The sequence below is a fragment of the Protopterus annectens genome, chromosome 2.part1 (assembly GCF_019279795.1).
Source record: "Protopterus annectens isolate FY-2018-M chromosome 2.part1, PAN1.0, whole genome shotgun sequence".
NCBI lineage: Eukaryota > Metazoa > Chordata > Ceratodontiformes > Protopteridae > Protopterus > Protopterus annectens.
The window spans coordinates 520,236,482-520,257,308 of NC_056729.1; the positions used below are offsets into that span (position 1 = coordinate 520,236,482).

Here is a 20,827-nt window from a genome sequence, read left to right on the forward strand (position 1 = left end):
AGTCATACCGTTAATTTTGTATCTCCCTTTTCCAAGTAATCACACAGGAATAATTTGAGAAAGGACACAGAACATGTCAGTGCTTCTGTTTCTGTAGCCCTTAAGTTTTCACTTCTTCATACAGTCATGATTGCACCACCACTTACAGTCCTTCATAAAAACATACCATATGTCGTATAAAACAGCCTGCATTGTTGATCCTGCTTGTGTAATTAGCCCTTTTGGGTTTTATTTTGCATAACTTAAACAGATGTGTTAGAGTTAACTTGCTGCGTGTTTTTGTCCTAGATGCATTTTCCCCATGCCTGCCAACATTAGGCCTCCCCAATTCAGACTCTGCCCATTCATTACCATGTGCTATGGAATATGTTGGATGTCTTCTAAACTTAAATACAGATATATTTACAACAAACAATACTGAATCAGTAGTTGTCACAATTTCATCTTCTAGCTAAAATGTAGAAACGTAATTTAAGAAGGATAAGGATACCTAACAGAACATTCAGCAGGTCTGTCATATAGATTGCCATAAGGGATGTTTATATGACCTAACCCTACTTCTGGGTGGGCAGATGGCCTGCTTGTGTCACCATGGGGATTAATAGCTGCTTCTCCATGTGAATGTATGCTCCTGAGCACTGACAAAGGCTGCCACTAGGCATTGGTTTGGTGAGATGAACACTGACCCCCATAATGGTATGGTATGATGCTGCCCTTCCTCCGAGGAATTATGGCTATATGTATCATGCTGTGTACCACCCTCATTATCAGAGTTGGAATGTCTATTCACCCCTGCCACCTCTGTTGAGTGCCTGAGACACTTTTCAAGCCTAGATTGCCTAGGCCATAGTTAGGGCTTTATCTGTGTACACCACTGGAGCTGGTTTGTTTGCTAATCTTTCTGCTTGTCTTGCATGTGTACAATTCACTTTACTTTATTGCCTCAGTGTTTGCACTTGATGTTGATGACTCTGTTAATGGTGGACAGTACCTTCAAACTGCTCCTTTTAAACTCAGCGGAGTGATGAGACTGTCTTCAGGGTGGCTTTAAATCAAATCCATGTAATTTCACCTATGTCCCCTTCTGGATGGGCCTGCAGTCTTTGTATATCCTACCTGATGTTCGGCATTTAAAACATGATACAGTCCTTTTAGCTACTTTCAAACTGCTAACTCTTCACCTCTCCACCTGTCATTAATAGTTCTATTGTAGAATAAATTACTGTTGATCAAAATGTACTTTTTCAAAGATGTCAGTTGTGCAATAAAAGTGCATTTTGATACACTTGTTTACTTTTTGTATTGTCCTTGGAGGAGGGTGAATTCCCCTTACCCCACCATCTGAACCCCCCCCTTTTACTGAATATAATCTCATCTGAAGGTTACACAAATAATGGGGAAATGGGTTCACTCTTTTCTTATTGCAACCATATTGATAACTTTGTTTTTTTGATTAAAATACACAATTCCTACACACACACACACACACACACACACACACACACACACTCAATGCTTATTGATGACTTCTAACTAATTATTTTTTATTTCATCAGATAGCTATATTTACCAAATTTGTAATTGTATTTCATTTTACAGCTTGTTTTCCAGGTATGTAAACTGGTCAGGTGATGCTTTTCAGTCATGACCTAGACATAAAGACGTCAGCAAAATACATGCAATGCTAATTCCATCCTATTAAAGTATGCAAAATAGGTGAGTGTAGTAAAGAGATGTAGCCCAAAAGGATTCCCGTTCTCTTTCATGGGGATGCACACAATACTAAAAATGATGACCTTTGTGCTAGCTTTTAATAAGGTGTCAAAAATAGCCAACTATACTGAGCCAGAAGATAAAGCAAACCTATTGGCAGATAAATTCAGCTGTAACTTTATCCCTGTCTCCCCCTCAGCCTCCTGTCATGAAATACCATCAAATATAATTCCCCCTACTGTCACTATGGAATAAATCCTCAATGCCCTCTCTAAGTCCGGGAATACTGTGTCGATGAGCCCGGACAATATCCCAGACTACCTTCTAAATAGCTTGAAACATGATCTGTCAGGCCTTCTGGAATCACTGTTTAATCATAGCCCCACAAACAGGCTTTGTACCTCACAAATTGAGAACAGCAACCATCATCCCTCTGCACAAGGTTAGGCCATCTACAGGCCCATAAGTCTCAATAGTCTCGTATTCAAAGCTATGGAAAGAATTTGCAAGGAAATGATCAGTAGTGACATAGAAAACCTGGACCCAACCCAGTTTGGTTTTGTCAATGGCAGGTCATGCCTATTCAGCCTGATGGACTTCTTTGAGAAGGTCACCAAAGCAGTGGATGAGGGCAAAAGAGTTTGCACTGCTCTACCTTTACCTGGCCAAGGCATTTGACATAATACCTCTCTTGGGCATTGCTGATAAACTCAAGAGGTTAAGTATAAATCCTTATGTCACCTGGTGAATAGCCAGCTGACTCGCAGACAGGAGCCAGGAAGTTAGAATTGGAGAGTCCGTCTCTACAGAGAGGCCAGTTGCAATCTGAGTCCCTCAGGGATCAGTCCTGGGACTGCACCTTTTTAGCATCTATTTCTTTGAAGTCAAGGCCAATGTCAGAGGCCTCTGGCTGACCAGATTTGCAGATGATTGCAAGTAAAGAGCAGTCATAGATTCCCCAACTGACACTAATGTTCTCCAGGAAGGGCTGGCACAGACAAATAACTTGCATCAGAGCCATGGACTAAAACAAAATGCCAAGAAATGCATAATAGCTTCCTTTGGGAAGTAATCCCCTGGTAACCATCATATTGACAACACAGTCCTAAAAGCTGACCCATTAGTTAGGGACTTTGGGGTACACGTATACCGTAATCTCGCCTTTGGCCATCATATGTTTACAGTAGTGAGGAAATCATTCTATGTTGTGCAACTTATAAACAAATATATGGCATCTAGGTCCAAGGAGGTCATTTTTTTCACTGTATTTGACATTCATCAGAGCTATCACTGAGTACAGTACAGTACAGTACCATTTTGGTATGTACCTAATGAGGTACATCCATCAGAGTGTCCACAGAGGTTCCTCAGTAAAAGAATACAGGGTTTAAGAAACATGTCCTATGTGGACCACCTCCTAAAGACTTGACTTTGCCTGTGAGATGAGGAGGACCTGCTGAAGAGACCAATATGTATCTCAGACAGTACCCCTTGGAACAGGCTCCTCATCCATGTAAAGCAGAGTTTCTCCCTAACCTAATTCAAGTGTAACTTGGACATTTGGATAGGGAACAGGAACTTCATCCCTGATTTGGCACCTGTGTCTCTAAGGGACACAGGCAGCTTGTAAATGTTTCATCTTCTAAGCCCCTGCTTATTCTTATCAAGGGTACAAGAACTTGTCAGAGATTTGGGATGCATAGCTAGACTTAAAAAGGCCCCCAGTGGTTATTAGCTTAGTATACACCTATGAATCAGAAATTTTAAGCAGAACACCATTAAAATAATTTATTCTAGTTGTAGTAGGCTGTAGTCCAGTTTTGCTCTTTTTTCTCAAACTCTATATTTTTTCTTGAGATTGGATTTCAGGGATGCTAACAACAGAAGGGAAAAAGGATTAGGTGTTGAAGTCTTTTGAGTGGGAATTGTCAAAGTAGTCATAACAAAGTGAAAATCAACCTCTTTCAAATAAGATTATGGGGAGGCTACTTCTATTTGGATGATACAAAAACAGGGTTGTGAAGTTTTTTTCTAAAGTACTAAAACTCTTCTTACCAAATATGTTGCTGTGAAAGTAAAAGACCTTTAGCAGCAGCACACCATTGTTGCTCCCTTCTTTGAGATCCCTTATGGTCATGTCAGAGCAAGATGTTTCAATGGCGGATGAGCCTGGTACTTCTGAACTGTTTTCTCAGTTTAGACCATCCATACCTTCATCAGGTTCAGTTTCTTACTGCAGCCTTCTCTTGATTATTAGATATCTACAAGAGAGCATTTCAGTTTAGATAATACGAGAAACATACATGAATACCCTATTGGAGGATGAACTTTCTCCAACAGGGTATTAATGTATAAAGAAAGGTTCATCACTTACACTGCCGCATTGACATATGGGTTCTGTGGCTGTTCAGCCAACCCATGCTGGCAGCTTTCCAGAGCTCAGAATCCCCTCCTCTGACTCTTTGTGATAGAGGATTGGCTAACCTCCTCCCCTCAGGGGAAGCCTAACCACTATAACAAAAAGTCCGTTATTGACTCTTCAGTGCCAGCAGTAGGGAGCAAACCGTTGAATCTCCTCAGCAGCCTGCATTGATGGCTTACAGCTTCTAGACTCAGATAAGATTCCTTTGAGAACTTCCCTTCCTCTTTATTATTACATGCTTTTGTTTTCTTTCCAGTTTATTAAAAATAATGTGTGTTTGTTAACTTTTTTATTTTAATGTGAATGCTGTTTACTACTGTAGTTACTTCTTCTGGAAATTCTATTTTACTGCTGTGGTGTTTGTATGCTTATTACTTTATAGCAGTTATGGGCTTTTCCAAAGTGTTTTATGACTTGTACTGGAAAAGTACAGTTGTGTACACTTACCATAAATGTAGATGTTCGAGTGTATTCACTGTTGCAGTCATCACCTGTGGATTATTCCTGCTGTAGTAGCCCTCGGCCAGTCCGAATACCAGAGTCGATGTTTTTCTGCGTCGGCTGCTGTCACCTATAGACTGACGTCAGGTTGTCAGTGCTATAAAGCAAGGCAGCCAACACCATTACATCAGTTTTTCTTACCCTAACCCATCATAACCACAAGGAAATATGGTAAAGTGGTCCTGGTGGCTAAAAGCCACCGTGAGAACCTTATGTCCCCCTCAAGGAAAGAGGCTATAAGGGGGAAGGAGGGAGGGAAACCAGAACTGCAACAGTGAATACACTCAAACATCTACATTTATGGTAAGTGTACACAATTGTACTATGTTCTTCATGTTTCACTGTTGCAGTCATCAGCTGTGGCAGGATTAGTTAGAGACTTAGGCATGGGTCAGCATGCCCTGCAGAAATACAGAGGCAAACCTTACCCTAGCATTAGAGAAAAGAGATAGGTGGTAATGCTTTGTAAAGGTATGGAAAGAGGTCCAGATGGCAGCTTCCAAGATGTCCCTGGTGGGAACTCCTCTGAGGAATGCTGTGGAAGTGGAGGCTGCCCTAGTGGAATGTGTACAAATAGACTTAGGCGGTGGTTTCCCATGTAGTCTGTAGCAGAAATGGATAGAGTGTGATATCCATTTGGAAATTGTTTGCTTGGAAATGGGCTTCCCCTCTGCCCCAGGGACAAAACTGACAAGAAGCTGGTCTGTTTTTCCTGAAGGGTTTAGTACAGTCCAAGTAGTATCTGAGCTGTCTGTGCATGTTCAGTGAGGGCAAAATTCTTTCCCCCTTGTTTTGAGACTTAGGAAAGAAGGTGGGCAGATGTATGGCCTGGTTGAGGGTCACATCACATACCACCTTGGGCATGAAGGAGGGGTTGGTCCTCAGGGAGACCCTGTCTGCATGGAAAATGATGACGGGCTCAATGGCCATGAGTGCCTGAAGTTCTGAAACCCTTCTGGCTGAGGTGATAGCTAGTAGGAAAGCAGTCTTCCAGGAGAGGTATCTCAATTCTGCTGAAGCAGCAGGTTTGAATGGTGATAAGGTTAGTTTTTCTAAAACATAATTCAGGTCCCAGGCTGGCGTGGTTGGCCTTCTGGGAGGTCTGATATTAGAAGCCCCTCTGAGGAATTATTTAACTCTTTAACCCCGACCAACGTCCCATAGCGCCTCTGTGCTTACATCCGAGCTCGCTACAAGACGTTTGTAATTTCTTGACGTTACCCCCGAGTGCCTTCCACAGACGCAACTTATTTCCCGGTCCTATTTCAGTCCTTTAATGTGAAAACTAAGTTGAGAAAGTAACTTAACTTTGTCAGTTGCCTTCTCAACTTAGGGTTCACATCGCAGTAAGCATATGTTTGTATTAAAATATTTTGAGTAAATACGTTTAGAATGTACTGTGTTTTCCTCCGCTGACACCAAGCCTATTCTGTCTGCATTTTCTGAAGCAAGTGGTGGCAGCCAATCAGAGTAGGGAAATCCAAGCCACCTCTTGCATAACACCTCCACCCCCAGAGCTATTTCTGTTGTTTTTTTATCAATAAATAGAGGGTGCCAGCAACAGAAATTCCCTTCTTTTTTAATTAACATTGCAAGACTTAACTTGTATTGCTGCTGGATCCCTCTATTTCTTGTTGCGCCAGATACTTGCTTTCCCCGGTGAAGTATTTCAGCCTACAGAATTGGGACTACGACCTACAGAATTGGTTTGCTACGATTTTATTTTCGTGCCAGACATTATTAGGTAAGTAATGCTGCACAATTGTATTATAGGCTTATGTTATGTTTCGTAAATGTGCTCTGAAGTGCTGTGTGCAAGCGGTTCTTGTCTGCCACAGAACTGCATAGCTGAAACTGTTCGTTACTGTAGATTTATGTTATTAGTGTCTGTATATAAGATACCATTGTTTGTACACTTTACATCTGCTGACTGAATTTCACGTTACAGCTCGGACTTTCCTGAAACAAGTGTGCCTGTAGATAAGACTATATAGCACCTCTGACTTACATTCCCATGAGCGTTGTTTTCCTCATTGAAGCTTTTCTGTGCTACTGGACTATAGAATGAGCATAGCTTGAGAATACATGGCTGGCAAGCCCTCCTACTTTGTCCGGGATGGTCTGCATGGTTTTGATAATTATTTAAAACTTTAGGTGCTCCTCCGGGAAAACTTATCTGGACATTCTGACCTAGTAAACCTAGTTTACCTAGTAAACAACACTTCAGAATGCGTGAAGGTGGTTGTGTGAAGAATGGCCGGCCATGATTGGGGAATGTACCTTCGACAAAAAGTTGCACAAGCATTTCGCGAAGGTGAAAGCACACAGGTAAACTTCATGAGGAAAAAAGTAAAAAATTACAAGCAATTCAATGTCATTGTAAAGAGGCACGCCCCTTTACTGAATGCCCGGAACTGCCCTGCAGATCCTGGGGGGAGGACAGAGAGGCTATACTTTTCACCAAATAAGGCTGATTGAATTGAGTGTAAATGCAGTTTACATTAGAAGCTTAGTGTGTATTACCATACTTTTGTGTGTGGTTTAGGGGAAGGAGGACCCGACCCATGCAGTGGTTGCAGAATACAGTTAGTTACCTGTCAAATACTGGTGAATGGGTTTGTAAGACTTAAGATTTGCTTGTATTCACAAAGCAGTGATGGTTCCTGGTGTTGTGGCGGGTTTGGGAGGAGTTTGCATGGTCATAGTCTTGGTTTAGTGAGTCTCGGAAATCCTGGACCTAGACGGTTAAGCAAATTGAATTATTTAGTCTTGGTATTTGGTTGTTTAAAATAATTTCTTGACTTATATTTTTTTTCTGCAATTGCAAAACTTATTTTATGGAGAGTAAAGGTAAAAGAAACGGAAGCAATAACTGACATTTTTAGGTTGCTCACAGTTACATCGCCGGTGTGTGACAGCAGTAATATGTCTTAGAATGTATGTATATCTTTTGGACTGTCAAAACTGAGATTTGTGGTTGTTTGTAATAAGATTGTTTGTAGTAAGTCATCTATCTTGTCCTTATGTCTTTTTTTTCGTTCTGACTCCCTTGTGTAGCTGTACGGGAACTTGTTTTTTTGCTCTTTATTCGGTTACTAGTTGGACGTGCCAGAATGATGCAGTGGCTTAATCTCTCCAAAATATTTTAATCAAGATGTTCTTGTCTTATTTAATGACTCTGTATATGAGGGTGCAATTAAATAAAAGATGTTTTGGCAAAGAGGAGCCACACATCTATTGTAATACATTTGTAGCAGGGTTACTTGTGTGCGTATTTAAATTTAACTTGCATATCAATCAGGAACATCAAAGCTATTAGATATTTTTGAGAGTGTATCTACCATGCAGATATCTATTTTTAATTCACTTGGATGTGTGTACTTCATTGTACGTATTCAAGAATTTGTTTGAGTCTTGATATGTACAGGGTCACAAATATATCATGTTTCTTGCCAGTGTTAGTATTCATTTTATGTACACTATTAAGAACTTTGTACATAGATGTAATGGTATTGATGTATATAGTGTTATGACTGTTATAGAGCAATAGCTGTAGTGTGCACACATCATGTACAATCTGTGTCCAAGGCACTTCTGCTATGGACTCTTCTGTGCATGATTCAACTCCATTACACATTTCATGGTGCACGGTACATTATTACTATATACAACCATCACAACACAACTCCTGTGTTTATGACTATGGTGCGCCATTTCTTAAATTCTAGTGGTTAATTCTGGGGATATTTCAGAACCTTGTTAAAGCAGTTATATATAAATTTGTCCTTTTAGTAGTTGTGCCGAGTCCTGTTAAAGTTGTTAGTGCTTTGACTGAATATAGAATATGAGTGTTCTACAAACTGAGGCTCAAGAGATGAGAGAGCATTTCCACCAGTATGAAATTTAGTCTAAGGAAAATTTAGGTTCATGATGGAACTAGAGGAAAAAAATAAAATAAGCTGCATAGATTAGAAAAAGGCAAGGATCACAGGAGCAAAAGTTTTTGTAATAAGTTGATAATTTATTGCATAAATAAGGTATACACATGTTTTATGAATTACAACCAGGTGAATAAATTAGCACATTTATATAACAATGTTTGCATAAGGTTAGTTCTGCCATTGGAGACTGACAGCAACTATTTAGAGGCTATTCTTAGTCTGTAATATGAAAACACCTTTTACTAAGGTGTAACAGGTCGGTGGGCTAAAGCAAGTGTGAAAAAAAAGCATTAGCAATGCTTAGTTGTTTATTAAATCTGTCAAAGAGCATATCCATGTGAAAGGAAAGTGAGGGTGCTATCCTTAATTTTGCAGATTAAAATGGCAAGCACACAAAACTAAGAAAAAGGATCTCTATTAGCCCCTTTCCATGAAGTATGATGTCCACTGAGGTAATATCTTTTGAAGTGTATTGGGAGGGGAGATGAAATTGCAACAGGAAGCTGAAAGGGGGAGTGTACAGCCAGCCAAAGGCCCTGACTTGTTTTTGATAGAAGTAATAAAGAATTCTAGTTCTGCTGGTTTGTGAATTTTTGAAAGAACCATTTACCCTACTTCAGCAATCAGACCCTCTTCAAGGTCCTTACATGAACAGAAATGCTGTTTTTATATATTGCTTGAACCTTGTTCATATCCCTGTCCAAGTTTTCAGTCTACTCATACATTTTTAAAAGAAAATGTTAAGTAGGCTTGAGCTGACTCTGTGATGTAGCAACATAGAGTGGTGGAGTCCTGACTCTGCTCCAGATGACCAAGATTGGATTAGTGCTATAAAAGCTACAGGAGGCAGCTGTGAAGGAGTGGAAGTAAATGGTCTGACACAGGGTCATCCATTCTTGGAGAGAATTTTGATCTCATCTCATGACAAGAGCATCATCTGATGATGGCCTAGATGTGTAGTCTATGTGCACAGGAGCTAAGGCTCTTGCAAAGAGTGTGTCAATATAGTGGGTGTGCAGACCCATTCACTTTCCTTGGAGCTTAATATATTGTGTACTGCAGAGCGCTTGCTTGCTAACAGCAGAAGAGTTTTAAGAGTATCCAAAATCTTCAAGGCTTCCAAAAGATGACACACATGTTCTCCAGATCTCATCTCATCCTCCCTAACATTCTGTGATGCTACAGCTTATAGAGGAATGAATGAGCATATTGTGGAAGGCTTGATGGTTACAGGAAATAAAATTCACAAAGTAATTAAAAAAAAAAACAATATATATACACACACACACACATATATATATATATATATATATATATATACACACACACACACACACACATATATATATATATATATGTGTGTGTGTGTGTGTGTGTGTGTATATATATATATATATATATATATATATATATATGTATATATGTATATATAGTAGACCGAAATACCATAACACCGAAACTCATAAAGACAAGACAAAAGCATTGCAAGTACACATTTATGAACGTTAAGAAAGCTGAAAGTTTGAAACGACTCAACTAATGCGCCCATTTGGAAGTCACCGGAGGATTTGAATGGACTTCGCACGAAATACAGAAACAAATCTATATATTAATATACATAACTTAAACAAAAAATACAACTTTTCCAATGGTTTTGCAGGGGGGGTAAGCCCCCTTGCACCCCCCCATGCAGGGGGCTGTGCCCCCCCCACCCCCTGCATATTATATATACCACCTCCGATATTGCACTACCGTGGGGAAAATGGTTAGTTTCCTGATCCTCACTATACCGCGATCTCTATTCAAAATCAGTAAACATGAAACATTTTTCTCTTGCATATTATGTTACACTGAAGAAGATGTCTTTCTGAGTTTAGCGTGATGTCCAGTCAAATTCTATGATTACTTCTGGGCATGCACATTACTTGATTCTTTGTTTCAAACTTTTGGCCTTGTTAAAATTCATAGATCTGTATTTGCAATGTTTTCGTCTCATCTTTTTGAGTTTTGGTATTATGGTATTTCAATCTACTGAAGTAGATCCACACATACACATATATATATGAATGACAGACAGTAGGTTTGACATTTGGAATATCAAATGCTCAGAAGGATGGCACATTCGGTCAGAGTCTTTTGACCAAAGGCTATAGTCAGTGCAATATAATGGTACAGTGGTGATTGGGGACTTTATCCTTTCCTCTCTGCATTGCAATCTCTGAGTTCAAATATGTAATTAGCCTGGGATGTGGGGTGCATGGGGGATTTCCCGCCCAGCAGAAAACATCTTTTTTTTATTTTGTTTAATTTTTCTATTGTCTGATGTTTGAACATTTGCGTTTGATCATTTGATGGTTTAAAAAATGTTTTTTGGTTAGGTAGGTGTGTGTGTGTGTATGTATGTGTGTATGTATATATATATATATATATATATATATATATATATATATATATATATATATATATATATATATATATATATATAGAACTTCATAATTTCATAGGTGTAAAACCACAAGGGCCTTTTTAAGCCGAGCCATGCATCCCAAATCTTGTACATGTTCTGATACCCTTGATAAGTGTAAGCAGGGGCCTGGGAGATGAACCATTTACAGGTTGCCTGTGTCCATTAGAGACATACGTGCCAAACCAGGGATGAATTTCCCGTTCCCTATCCAATTGTCCAAGTTTCACTTGAATTTGGTTAGGAAGGAACCCTACCTCACATGGATTGGAAGCTTGTTCCATAGACGGGGGGGGGGGGGTAGTCTCTGGGATACATACCTGTCTCTCCAGCAGGTCCTATTTATATCATAGGCAAGGTTTAAGTCTTTTTACAAATGGGAAGTAGGAAAAAATCCTGAGGAGAAAACTATCAGTACTACCAGAGAACAGCAGGTTAGCAGACAACATGAGTTCATGACCATAAGTCATTGTCAAAAAATGATCCAGTTTTAGGAGTGGATTAGATGTGAACTTGAAGGGAGTTATTAAAAGGGTTGGAAAGGAACGGCATTACTTTGCTTGCCAGCTGTCAATTTTCATTATTTGTGCAGCAGCCTGTATTGGTCTCTCTCTAATTTTAAAGAGTTGTTTTGTGCAAAAAAGTTGCTTTGGGCTCGTGTAATACAAAAAAGGTGAATTTCGTTTATCTGTTTCTATTACTGTGGGAACTGTCAGTTGTCTTTTACTGACAAGCATGAGTGTAAAAATTAACTTGGCAGAGTATGCTATATAGAGCCATATTGGGCTATGTAATGAATAAAACATATACTTAGTGTATGGATGGTGAAAAAAGTCCCATAGTGCTGCTGTCCTAGGTAAGCATGGCCTTGGGGGTGCCACTGTGATGCACCTGGGAAAGGACACATGCAAAAAGACAGAGCCTGGGTCAGTCTGGGTCTTTTTACATGTTGTCTTGGTGTGGCTTTCCACTCAGTCCCCCTTCCTTCAGGTGTGGTCAGTGTATGTAGGTGAGGGTAGTAAATGTATGAAGATGAGGGCAGCAATTAGTGAGTTACTTCAGTCCCTCATCCCTTAGGTCCATTGCTGAATGGGCACATGTAAAGAGAAAAGGCAGAGGTAAGGCAGACTACTGACACTGAAGGAGGTCATGAGACATTAGTGGTATCAGCAGTCTGAGTGGGCAGTCAGTACAGCTATGGGGCACTTCAGATAACCAACATCTGGAGCCCCATGCCTTTCCTTGGCATATTAGTGGAGCGGCAGTCATTACCCTGCTTTTTCTGTTTACATGTGCCCTTTCTGTGCCCCCTTGTCAGTGTCCACTCATGCAGTATTTCAGGTAAGGTAAGACTGTATCTTCTGCTGTTTTGGGAATCACTGCAAAGGCAGCAGCCCAAACCCTAAGCTGTCCCATCTCAGAATGTTGTGTTGGTGGATGCATCAGAGGGGGGCATACCCAGCCACCATGGATCTTACGATCCACCCGGATCGCAGTTGGGAACTTGGAGACTCTTCAGCTCAGTCCCATAGTGCTGCTGTCCTTGGTATGCATGGCCTTGGGGGGGTGCCACTGTGATGCAATGTTTCCACCCGGGAAAGGACACATGCAAAAAGACAAGAGCCTGGGTCAGTCTGGGTCTTTTCACATGTTGTCTTGGTGTAGCTCTCCACTCAGTCCCCCTCCCTTCAGGTCTGGTCAATGTATGTAGCTGAGGGTAGTAAATATATGAAGATAAGGGCAGCAATTAGTGAGTTACTTCAGATCCTCATCCCTTAGGTCCATTGCTGAATGGGCACATGTAAAGAGAAAAGGCAGAGGTAAGGCAGACTGCTGACACTGAAGGAGGTCGTGAGACAATAGTGGTATCAGCAGTCTGAGTGGGCAGCCGGCACAGCTATGGGGCTCTTCAGATAACCAACATCTGGAGCCCCATGCCTGTCCTTTGCATATTAGTGGAGCGGCGGTCCTTACCCTGCTTTTTCTCTTTACATGTGCCATTTCTTTGCCCCCTTGTCAGTTATTGTGTGTAATTTGATGTTTTCATGGGTAGTAGGTATGTAGGTCTGAAGCGTCATCACCACTTATGTACCTAATGCAAAGAATACTGCCCCTATGGATAAGATGGAAGATTTGGATGGGCTAACCAGGTAATGCATATGATATTCATATATGTGTAGTCTTCCAATAAATCTGTCAAATATCAGTAGTAATTTGTTTGCATTTTTTTCCTCTGCATGTTTGTCCACTTTCTGACACTCACATGGCTTCATGACCCAGAGAACGACATGTGAGAGTGTGGGTATGTGGCCATTCCTACTTTCACTGGGCTGCCAGCCATGCCTCCGAAACTGAACAGCGGTACAACGTGAGCTTCCCCACATCCAGTGTGAAGGTATACTGGATTGCAAGAAGAGGTATGCATTGGAGTGGACTAATGCAGTTGGAAGAGAAGTGTTCCATCTTCCCTGAGCCTGACGTTTTTGTGCTGCAGAGTGGAGGGAATGATGTCATCAGTCAACCACTCAGCTATGGTTTCAAATCACAGAAATTTTTGAAGACCTGAAGACTTGGTGGCCACGTTGTCATTTTGTGTGGTCTGATATAATTCCTCGACAGATATGCAAAACAGCAAACAGTCAACGGGCAGCTCACAAGGCCAGACATTTACAGAAAGGGTTCATGCATGGCTTGATGCACAGGGTTGGTGGATCTACAGTCTGCCATAACAGCATCAATGTGGAAGATATTCATCTGTTCAGAGGGGATGGCGTTCACCTAACTGAGGATGGCATTGCGTTGTTCTTGACTGACCTCCACAATGGCGTGAGGAGAGTTATGCAGGATTGCCAACATGCAGCTTGTGAAAAGAATGGAAAACACCCATGACCAAGTAGGACCAGTATAGTAAGTAAAACACTATTATGAAATGTGTTGTGTAAAATATATTTCTCTGAGTTTGGCAAATAACTGTGGTAAGGAGCTGGTGAGGATGTTGAGAAAGAACTGTTTTAGGAGAGTGCTACCCACGTACAATGTAATATGTCAGTGACCATCCTGCAATACTTCATTTTTTTAGTCTGCTTTTATCAGGCATGTGTAGAGTTATATCACAGGAAGGGCTTACTAATACAGAAATTGATCTCTTAGGTCCATTGCTGAATGGACACATGTAAAGAGAAAAGGCATAGGTAAGGCAGACTGCTGACACAGAAGGAGGTTGTGAGACTGTAGTGGTATCAGTGTCTGAGTGGGTAGCCAGCACAGCTATCGGACAGATCAGATGGTCTTGCCTGCCACTGAAGTCCCATGCCTGTCCTGGGTTCATTAGTGGAGTGGTGGTCCTTACCTTGCTTTTTCTCTTTACATGTACCCATTCAGCAGTATGTTGGCTACACCAAGAATGTGTATATTCACAATCATGTGTCTACATGGTAAAACAACTGCTTCTGAATGCTGTACACATGTACATATATCAGTTTTGTTAGGACTTGGGTTATGGAAATTTGTGATTTTTTCATATTTTGGTAAATAACTTTGCAAGGGAGCATGTCAGTGTGCCAAGTAATACCTCATTTTGAAGACAGTATTGATGGTTCCAACACGGTAAACAAATTGTCTGTATGCTGCACACATGTGCAGATATCAAAGTTTGTTTCGGACTTGGGTTATGGAAGTTATGATTTTCTTTCATATTTTGGTAAATAACTTTGCAAGGGAGCATCTGAATGTGCCAAGTAATACCTCATTTTAAAGACAGTATTGCTGGTTCCAACATGGTACAAGAATTATGATTGTATGTGGGACACGTGCAGATATCAAAGTTTGTTTTGGACTTAGGTTATGGAAATTATGATTTTTTCATATTTTGGTAAATAACTTTGCAAGAGAGCATCTGAATGTGCTAAGTAATACCTCATTTTGAAAACAGTATTGACGGTTCTAACATGGCAAAAGAATGGTGCCTGTATGTTGTACGCAAGTGCTGATATCAAAGTTTGTTTCGGAGTTAGGTTATGGAAATTATTAATTTTTTCATATTTTGGTAGATAACTTTCTAAGGGAGCATGTCAGTTTGCCAAGTAATACCTCATTTTGAAAACAGTGTTACTCCTTACAACATGGTAAAAGAACTGTGTCTGTGCACTGTACACATGCACAGATATCACAGTTTGTTTAGTCTTGTACGATTATAAAAATTATACATTTACAATACTTCTCATTATTATGCCCATATATTTGCAAAGGAACAAGGTGATCACACAAATGATGCATCATTTTGAAGCTGACATTCAGATGTACAACTTCTACATGGATATATGTAGGCTCTGTCTGTTATAGGTGATGAGATATTATGCTTTGTTTATTTATCAGTTATGAGAAATATATTAATCATATTTCTATGAATATCTCAAGAAAGGAGCATCCCACAATAATGGTTAAGGTATCATTTTAAAACTGACATTCATATTAAGAAATTAAATTCAAATTGTATGGGTCTGCATGGTACATTGACCAAGATATTGTGCTTTGCTTTTCCAAAAAGGTAAAAAATAGGCACAATATCAGCCTTCCTTGCCAAATATTTAATAGTGACTTTGATATGCACCATCAGCATTTATACTGTTGGAAAGGTCAGTGTCTGCTGAACAACTTTCGCATTTACATTTTTAGTCTAGCTCTTATAGTTAAGAGTTATGAACATTTGTTTTAGAGATGGTATTACAAATGGATTTTCTGAAAATGAGCTCAGGTTGCACGGTTGTTCCTATGGTGGAATTAAGCAGGCAGCTTTTCCTGAGCTGCTCCGAGTGAATGAGTTAATCGAAGGATGCGAGAAGAGGGGCTGGTCTGTATCAAAATGAGCTGAAATGGCTGAGGCATGGATTTTAATAGAAGAGAAGGAGAGGACACTATTGAGTAGCTCGGCTAGGTAGTCCAGGATAAGAGGGATGGAAGGTTATGAGGTGCTGCTCCCTCTGGAATGGCTCCAGGAGCAGAATCTTTTCCATTTCCCTGCATAAGATTTTCTGGTGCTGGGCCTTCTGGCCTCTGTGATAATGTCTAGGAGCTGTTTGCTTAACAGGGGCCTCTTGTTTGCTTTTAAAGTATTAACCATGCTGACAGATTGAGAGTCTGCAAGTCTGGGTGCAGCATCCCCCCCCACCTGGGTCAAGAGGTCTGAGATCAGGGGAAGTTGCTTGGGAGGCTGTAATGTCAGGCTGCGCAGTAAGGGGTACCAATGCTGTCTGGGCCACTGTGGAGCAGTGAGGATGGCCTTTGGTCTCTCCTCCCTTATCTTGATCAGTACCTTGGGAATAAGAGGCAAAGGAGGGAATGCATACACAAAGAGGGAGTTCCAGGGGAAAGTCAAGGCATCCACCTTCCATGCTAGGTGGTGATACTCCCTGGTACAGAATTTTTTCAGGTGGTGGTTGAGGTGCGAAGCAGAGATCCATCTCCGTAGTTCCCCACTCCTGAATTACTTGCAAAAAGATTTTTCTGTGGAGCTGCCATTCGTGGGGGTCCAGTAAGTTTCTGCTTAGGTGGTCTGCCAGGGTGTTGTTGATCCCTGGTAGGTATTGGGCAATTAGGTGTAATCCCATGGAGAAGGCTGTCAGCCAGAGGTTCATGGCTAGCCTGCACAGATGGTAAGACTGAGTCCCTACCTGTTTGTTGATATACCACATTACTGTGCTGTTGTCTGTTTTGATAAGGAGAACACCTGGCCTGAGATGGGGTTTGAAGGATGTCAGAGCCTTTTGTACTGCCATCATTTCCTTCTGATTGATGTGTAAGGGAAGGTGCTGCGCATCCCAAAGACCTTGGGTGTGCTTGCCTGCTAGGTGAGCGCCCCAAGCAATGTCTGAGGCGTTGATGGTGATGGTCTGCCCGGTAGGGCAGAGGATGAAGGGAAAACCCTTGTTCTTGGCACAGGCCCCTGCCCACCAGAGAAACTCGGACCTTATACAGGGGATCAGAGGGAGAGAGGTCTCTAGAGGCTGAGTGTGCTGACACCAAAGGTTCTTTAGATACCACTGAAGTTTCCTCATGTGAAGCTTGGCCAGAGGAATTAGAAGGATGCAAGATGCCATGTACTCCAAGGCTTGCAGGAACTTCCTCGCAGTGAGGTGACTTCTGGAAGCTAGCTCGGTAAAGTAGAGAGGCAGGAAGCTCCTCTTTTCTGGGGATAGGAAGGTCATTTGGAATGCTGTGTCCAGCAGTGCTCCCAAGAAAATGATCTTCCTGGAGGGTGTTTGCTTAGATTTCTTCTCATTGATGGTGAACCCTAGGAGGGTTTTGACAAAGAGAGAGTCCTGGAGCAGCTTTTCTTTGCACTCTGCCTGAATGAGGCAGTCATCCAAGTAAGGGTAAATCTGTATATTTCTCTGAATGCAAAATGCTATGGCCGGAGCTAAGCATTTGGTGAATTCTCTGGGTGCAGTTGGTAAGCCAAAGGGTAGTGCAGAGAACTGAAAGTGTTGTGAGCCTGCTCTGAAGCGCAGGAATTTCCTTCAGGATTCCCTTATGGGGATGTGGAGGTAAGCATCTTTTAGGTCTAGGGTCACTAGCCAGGCATTTTTTGTCAGCATAGGCAGCAGCTGCTGCAAAGTTAACATTTTGAATTTGGGGAGCACCAGGGAGGTGTTCAGAATGGGTAAATCCAGGATGGGGTGCCAAGTGCCCTCTTTTCTGGGAACAAGGAATAGTCTGGAATAAAAGCCTTTGCCTGATCGATCTGAGGGGACAGGTTCTACTGCCTCCTGGGATATGAGAGTTTGGAGTTGTTTCAATGCCTCTGCCCACTGATTTGTAGGTAAGTCTGGGTACCCTCTTGGAATTGGGAGTTCGTTGAAAGAGAATTTGTATCCCTGAAAAATGATCTTTAAGACCCATTAGTCCTTTGTTACAGAAAGCCAATTTTCTTTGCAGAGAGAGAGCCTTCCTCCTAGCTTTAGGTGAGTGAAAAGAGGGCAGAGGGGGGAGAGGGAGTCATTGGAAGTTTTTGCCATAGAAGGGTGGCTTAGAACTCCCTGGCTTTGGGGCAGAAGTGATCCACTGTTTGGTTCTCTGCTGCCCCTGGGATAGGGGCCTGGGTGGTCTGTCCCCGCTGGGCTTACCTTGGCCCTGTCTGCTAGGTACAGGGAAGCACCAGTGCTTAGAGGGAAAGTTCCTGCTGAACCTGGGTGGTTGAACCTAAAATAAATCTTTTGCTGTTTGCATAGATTTTGCTTTGTCTTCCATCTTAAGCACCTCTTCTGCTTTTACTCCAAGCAAGCGGTCCTTATCCAGGGGTGCATCAATTAATTTAGACTTAACATGATCAGGAAGAGGTTGTTCCTTCAACCATGCATGTCTCCTATTGACAGATCGTGACACTGCTACCCTGCTTGAGGCTTCTATGGCATCATATTCACAGTGTAATGAGTGTTTAGCCACTTGACAAGTAGAGTGCAGTACATCTGCTAACTCTTTCAAATTGGCACAATCAGGAAAAGTTAAAATCATTTGTTTTAATAGTTCCAAAGTGTGTTGTTGATATTTTAACACATGGAACTGACAGTTCAGTGCTCTGATAGCTAAGGTTGCAGAGGTGTATACTTTTTTACCCCATCTGCCCAGAGATCTGGAATCCTTGTCAGAAGGAATAGGATTCTTGGCAGAACTAGTCTTGGCTCCTTTAGGTCCCTGTGTAATGACCTCTGGGTCTGCAGCAGGATTTCTGTACAGGTATTTGTGATAATCCAGTACTGTGTAATACCTGTCAGGTTTACTGGGAGCAGGTGGGAGGGCATCAAGGGCTAAGCTGGATTCATCATCCAGCACTTCTAAAATAGGGGGGATGGCCAGGGGTCTGTCCAGAAACTCTTAGTCTTTTCTTAGACTGCGGGAAATCCTGAGATTCCCATTGGAAATGTTCCTTGAGGGTGTGAAGGTTTTCCCCAAAGGAAAGGTCTTCTGATGGGGAGGCTGAAGGAATGGATTCCTCTGCAACTGAATCCTCATAAGCAGTCAGAGGTTGTTGTTCCTCTTCAAAATCTGAAAAATCACATTCCTCAGAATCCTGTTCTGTCATAATTTCAGAAGAAGGGTGTCTTTTCCCTTTAGAAGTTGTGGCCTGACTACCCTTGATAAGGGAGATGAGATCCTTCACCATTTTAAGCATTTGTGCTTGGGGTGGTAGAGCAGGAGCAAGATGGTGGCTAGAGGCAGATGTTCTAGGAGTGGCCTGGCTTCTAGGCCTAAGTGTATCCATTGGTCTGAGAGAAACAGTAGTGGGATGAGAAGACGTCGATTTTTGTCTTGATTCGGTAGTGCGAGAGGCCTCCTCGGAAGCCGTTGCCTGCATCATGGCTTCGGACCCAACCGAGACAGGGACAGCCAAAGGCTCAGAAGACGAAGAAGATTTCTGCGGCATACTGGCTCTGAAAGGGTCTCAGTAGAGGCCTGCATAGATCTCAAATCGGGCATCAGGGGCTGCGAAAGCACCTCACTGAATTGAGAACTGATGACCTGCTTAGCGGTTAGAGTCGTCAGACAGCTTAGCCTTGTGTGGTCTGTCTCTATCTTTATCTCTGCATTTTTTCGGAATGTCCATGGATTGTTGGCTGATGGATGCCATTTCAGAATGTGAAGACGGAAGACAAAAATACCTGTCTACAATAAGAACTCTACGGCGAATGGTTCTCACATTAAAGAGGGCACGGAACCGGCAACAGGAGACGTCGTGGTCTGGGTCTAAACAAGTGATGCTGTATGAATGGAAGTCTCAGTGTGGGATCTGCTTTCCACAGGTGAGACAATTGTTCATTTTTTCAGACATCAGTTAGTGCAAGAAAAAAGGATCCCAAGGGGGTACTTAGTTTTAGACGTTTTCAGCTGTAATTCAAACTCTGGTAGCGACCAACCGGCACACTTGCGAACTGCTTCTGCTACGGGCTCCACGGCAAGAATGACTGATGTAATGGTGTCACCTGGCTTGCTTTATAGCACTGATAACGTGATGTCAGACCACAGGCGACAGCAGCCAACGCAGAAAAACATTGACTCTGATATTCGGGCTGGCCAAGGGCTACCACAGCAGGGATAACCCACAGGTGATGACTGCAAAAGTGAAACATGAAGAACATCTGAAGTTCTCTGGTGTCAGTTGAACACTAGGAACAGTCTTTTGGCATGGAGCCAAGAGGCCTGTTGTTTCTGTACTTTATCTGCTTTATTTGTAAGTTCTAATTGGAAAATATTGGAAAATATTGCAGTTTTTAACTATTTTTCATTTTTATGATATTTAATACTGGTTTAACACTGCTATAGCTGTTAAATCATGATTTTACTGCTTATTTTATTTTAGTCTGGCATTTGGCTTAGAGGATTAAGGAGCTGTTAATGAGCTGTTTCTTGAGGTCCAGTGGTGCAAGGTTCTCAGGCTCCATTGCCTGTGTGTCTCAGCTCAAGTCACATAACCAGACACCACTCCCTGGCTGAGTCTGAAAAAGGTGCATGGAAGTCATTACTGTACCCAAGAAAACAAAATAAATAAAATACTTGCATTTATTGTGGCGATTTCTTTTTTCATTTCTGACAAGGGAATCTCTAAGCAAAGACTTATTTATACTGTTGAAGGCTTATTTATATAGTTTTAAAAAGGTTTTTATTTGATTTAAGGGCATATGTTTGATTTTTGTAACTATTTGGACAAGTGCATTTTACTTCGTAGTGTGACTATATATGTTTACTTTTCTGTGCAGGTCATAGAACAAGGTTTAGCACAATTTAAACTATTTC

At 41.6% G+C, this 20,827-nt stretch overlaps 1 protein-coding gene across 1 annotated transcript in view; it reads left to right on the forward strand.

Annotated features, from left to right (window-relative positions):
* CCDC142 (coiled-coil domain containing 142) overlaps window positions 1-20,827 on the forward strand; it is a 918,569-nt gene that overhangs the window by 864,025 nt on the left and 33,717 nt on the right. The gene's annotated exons all lie outside the window — the stretch shown is intronic.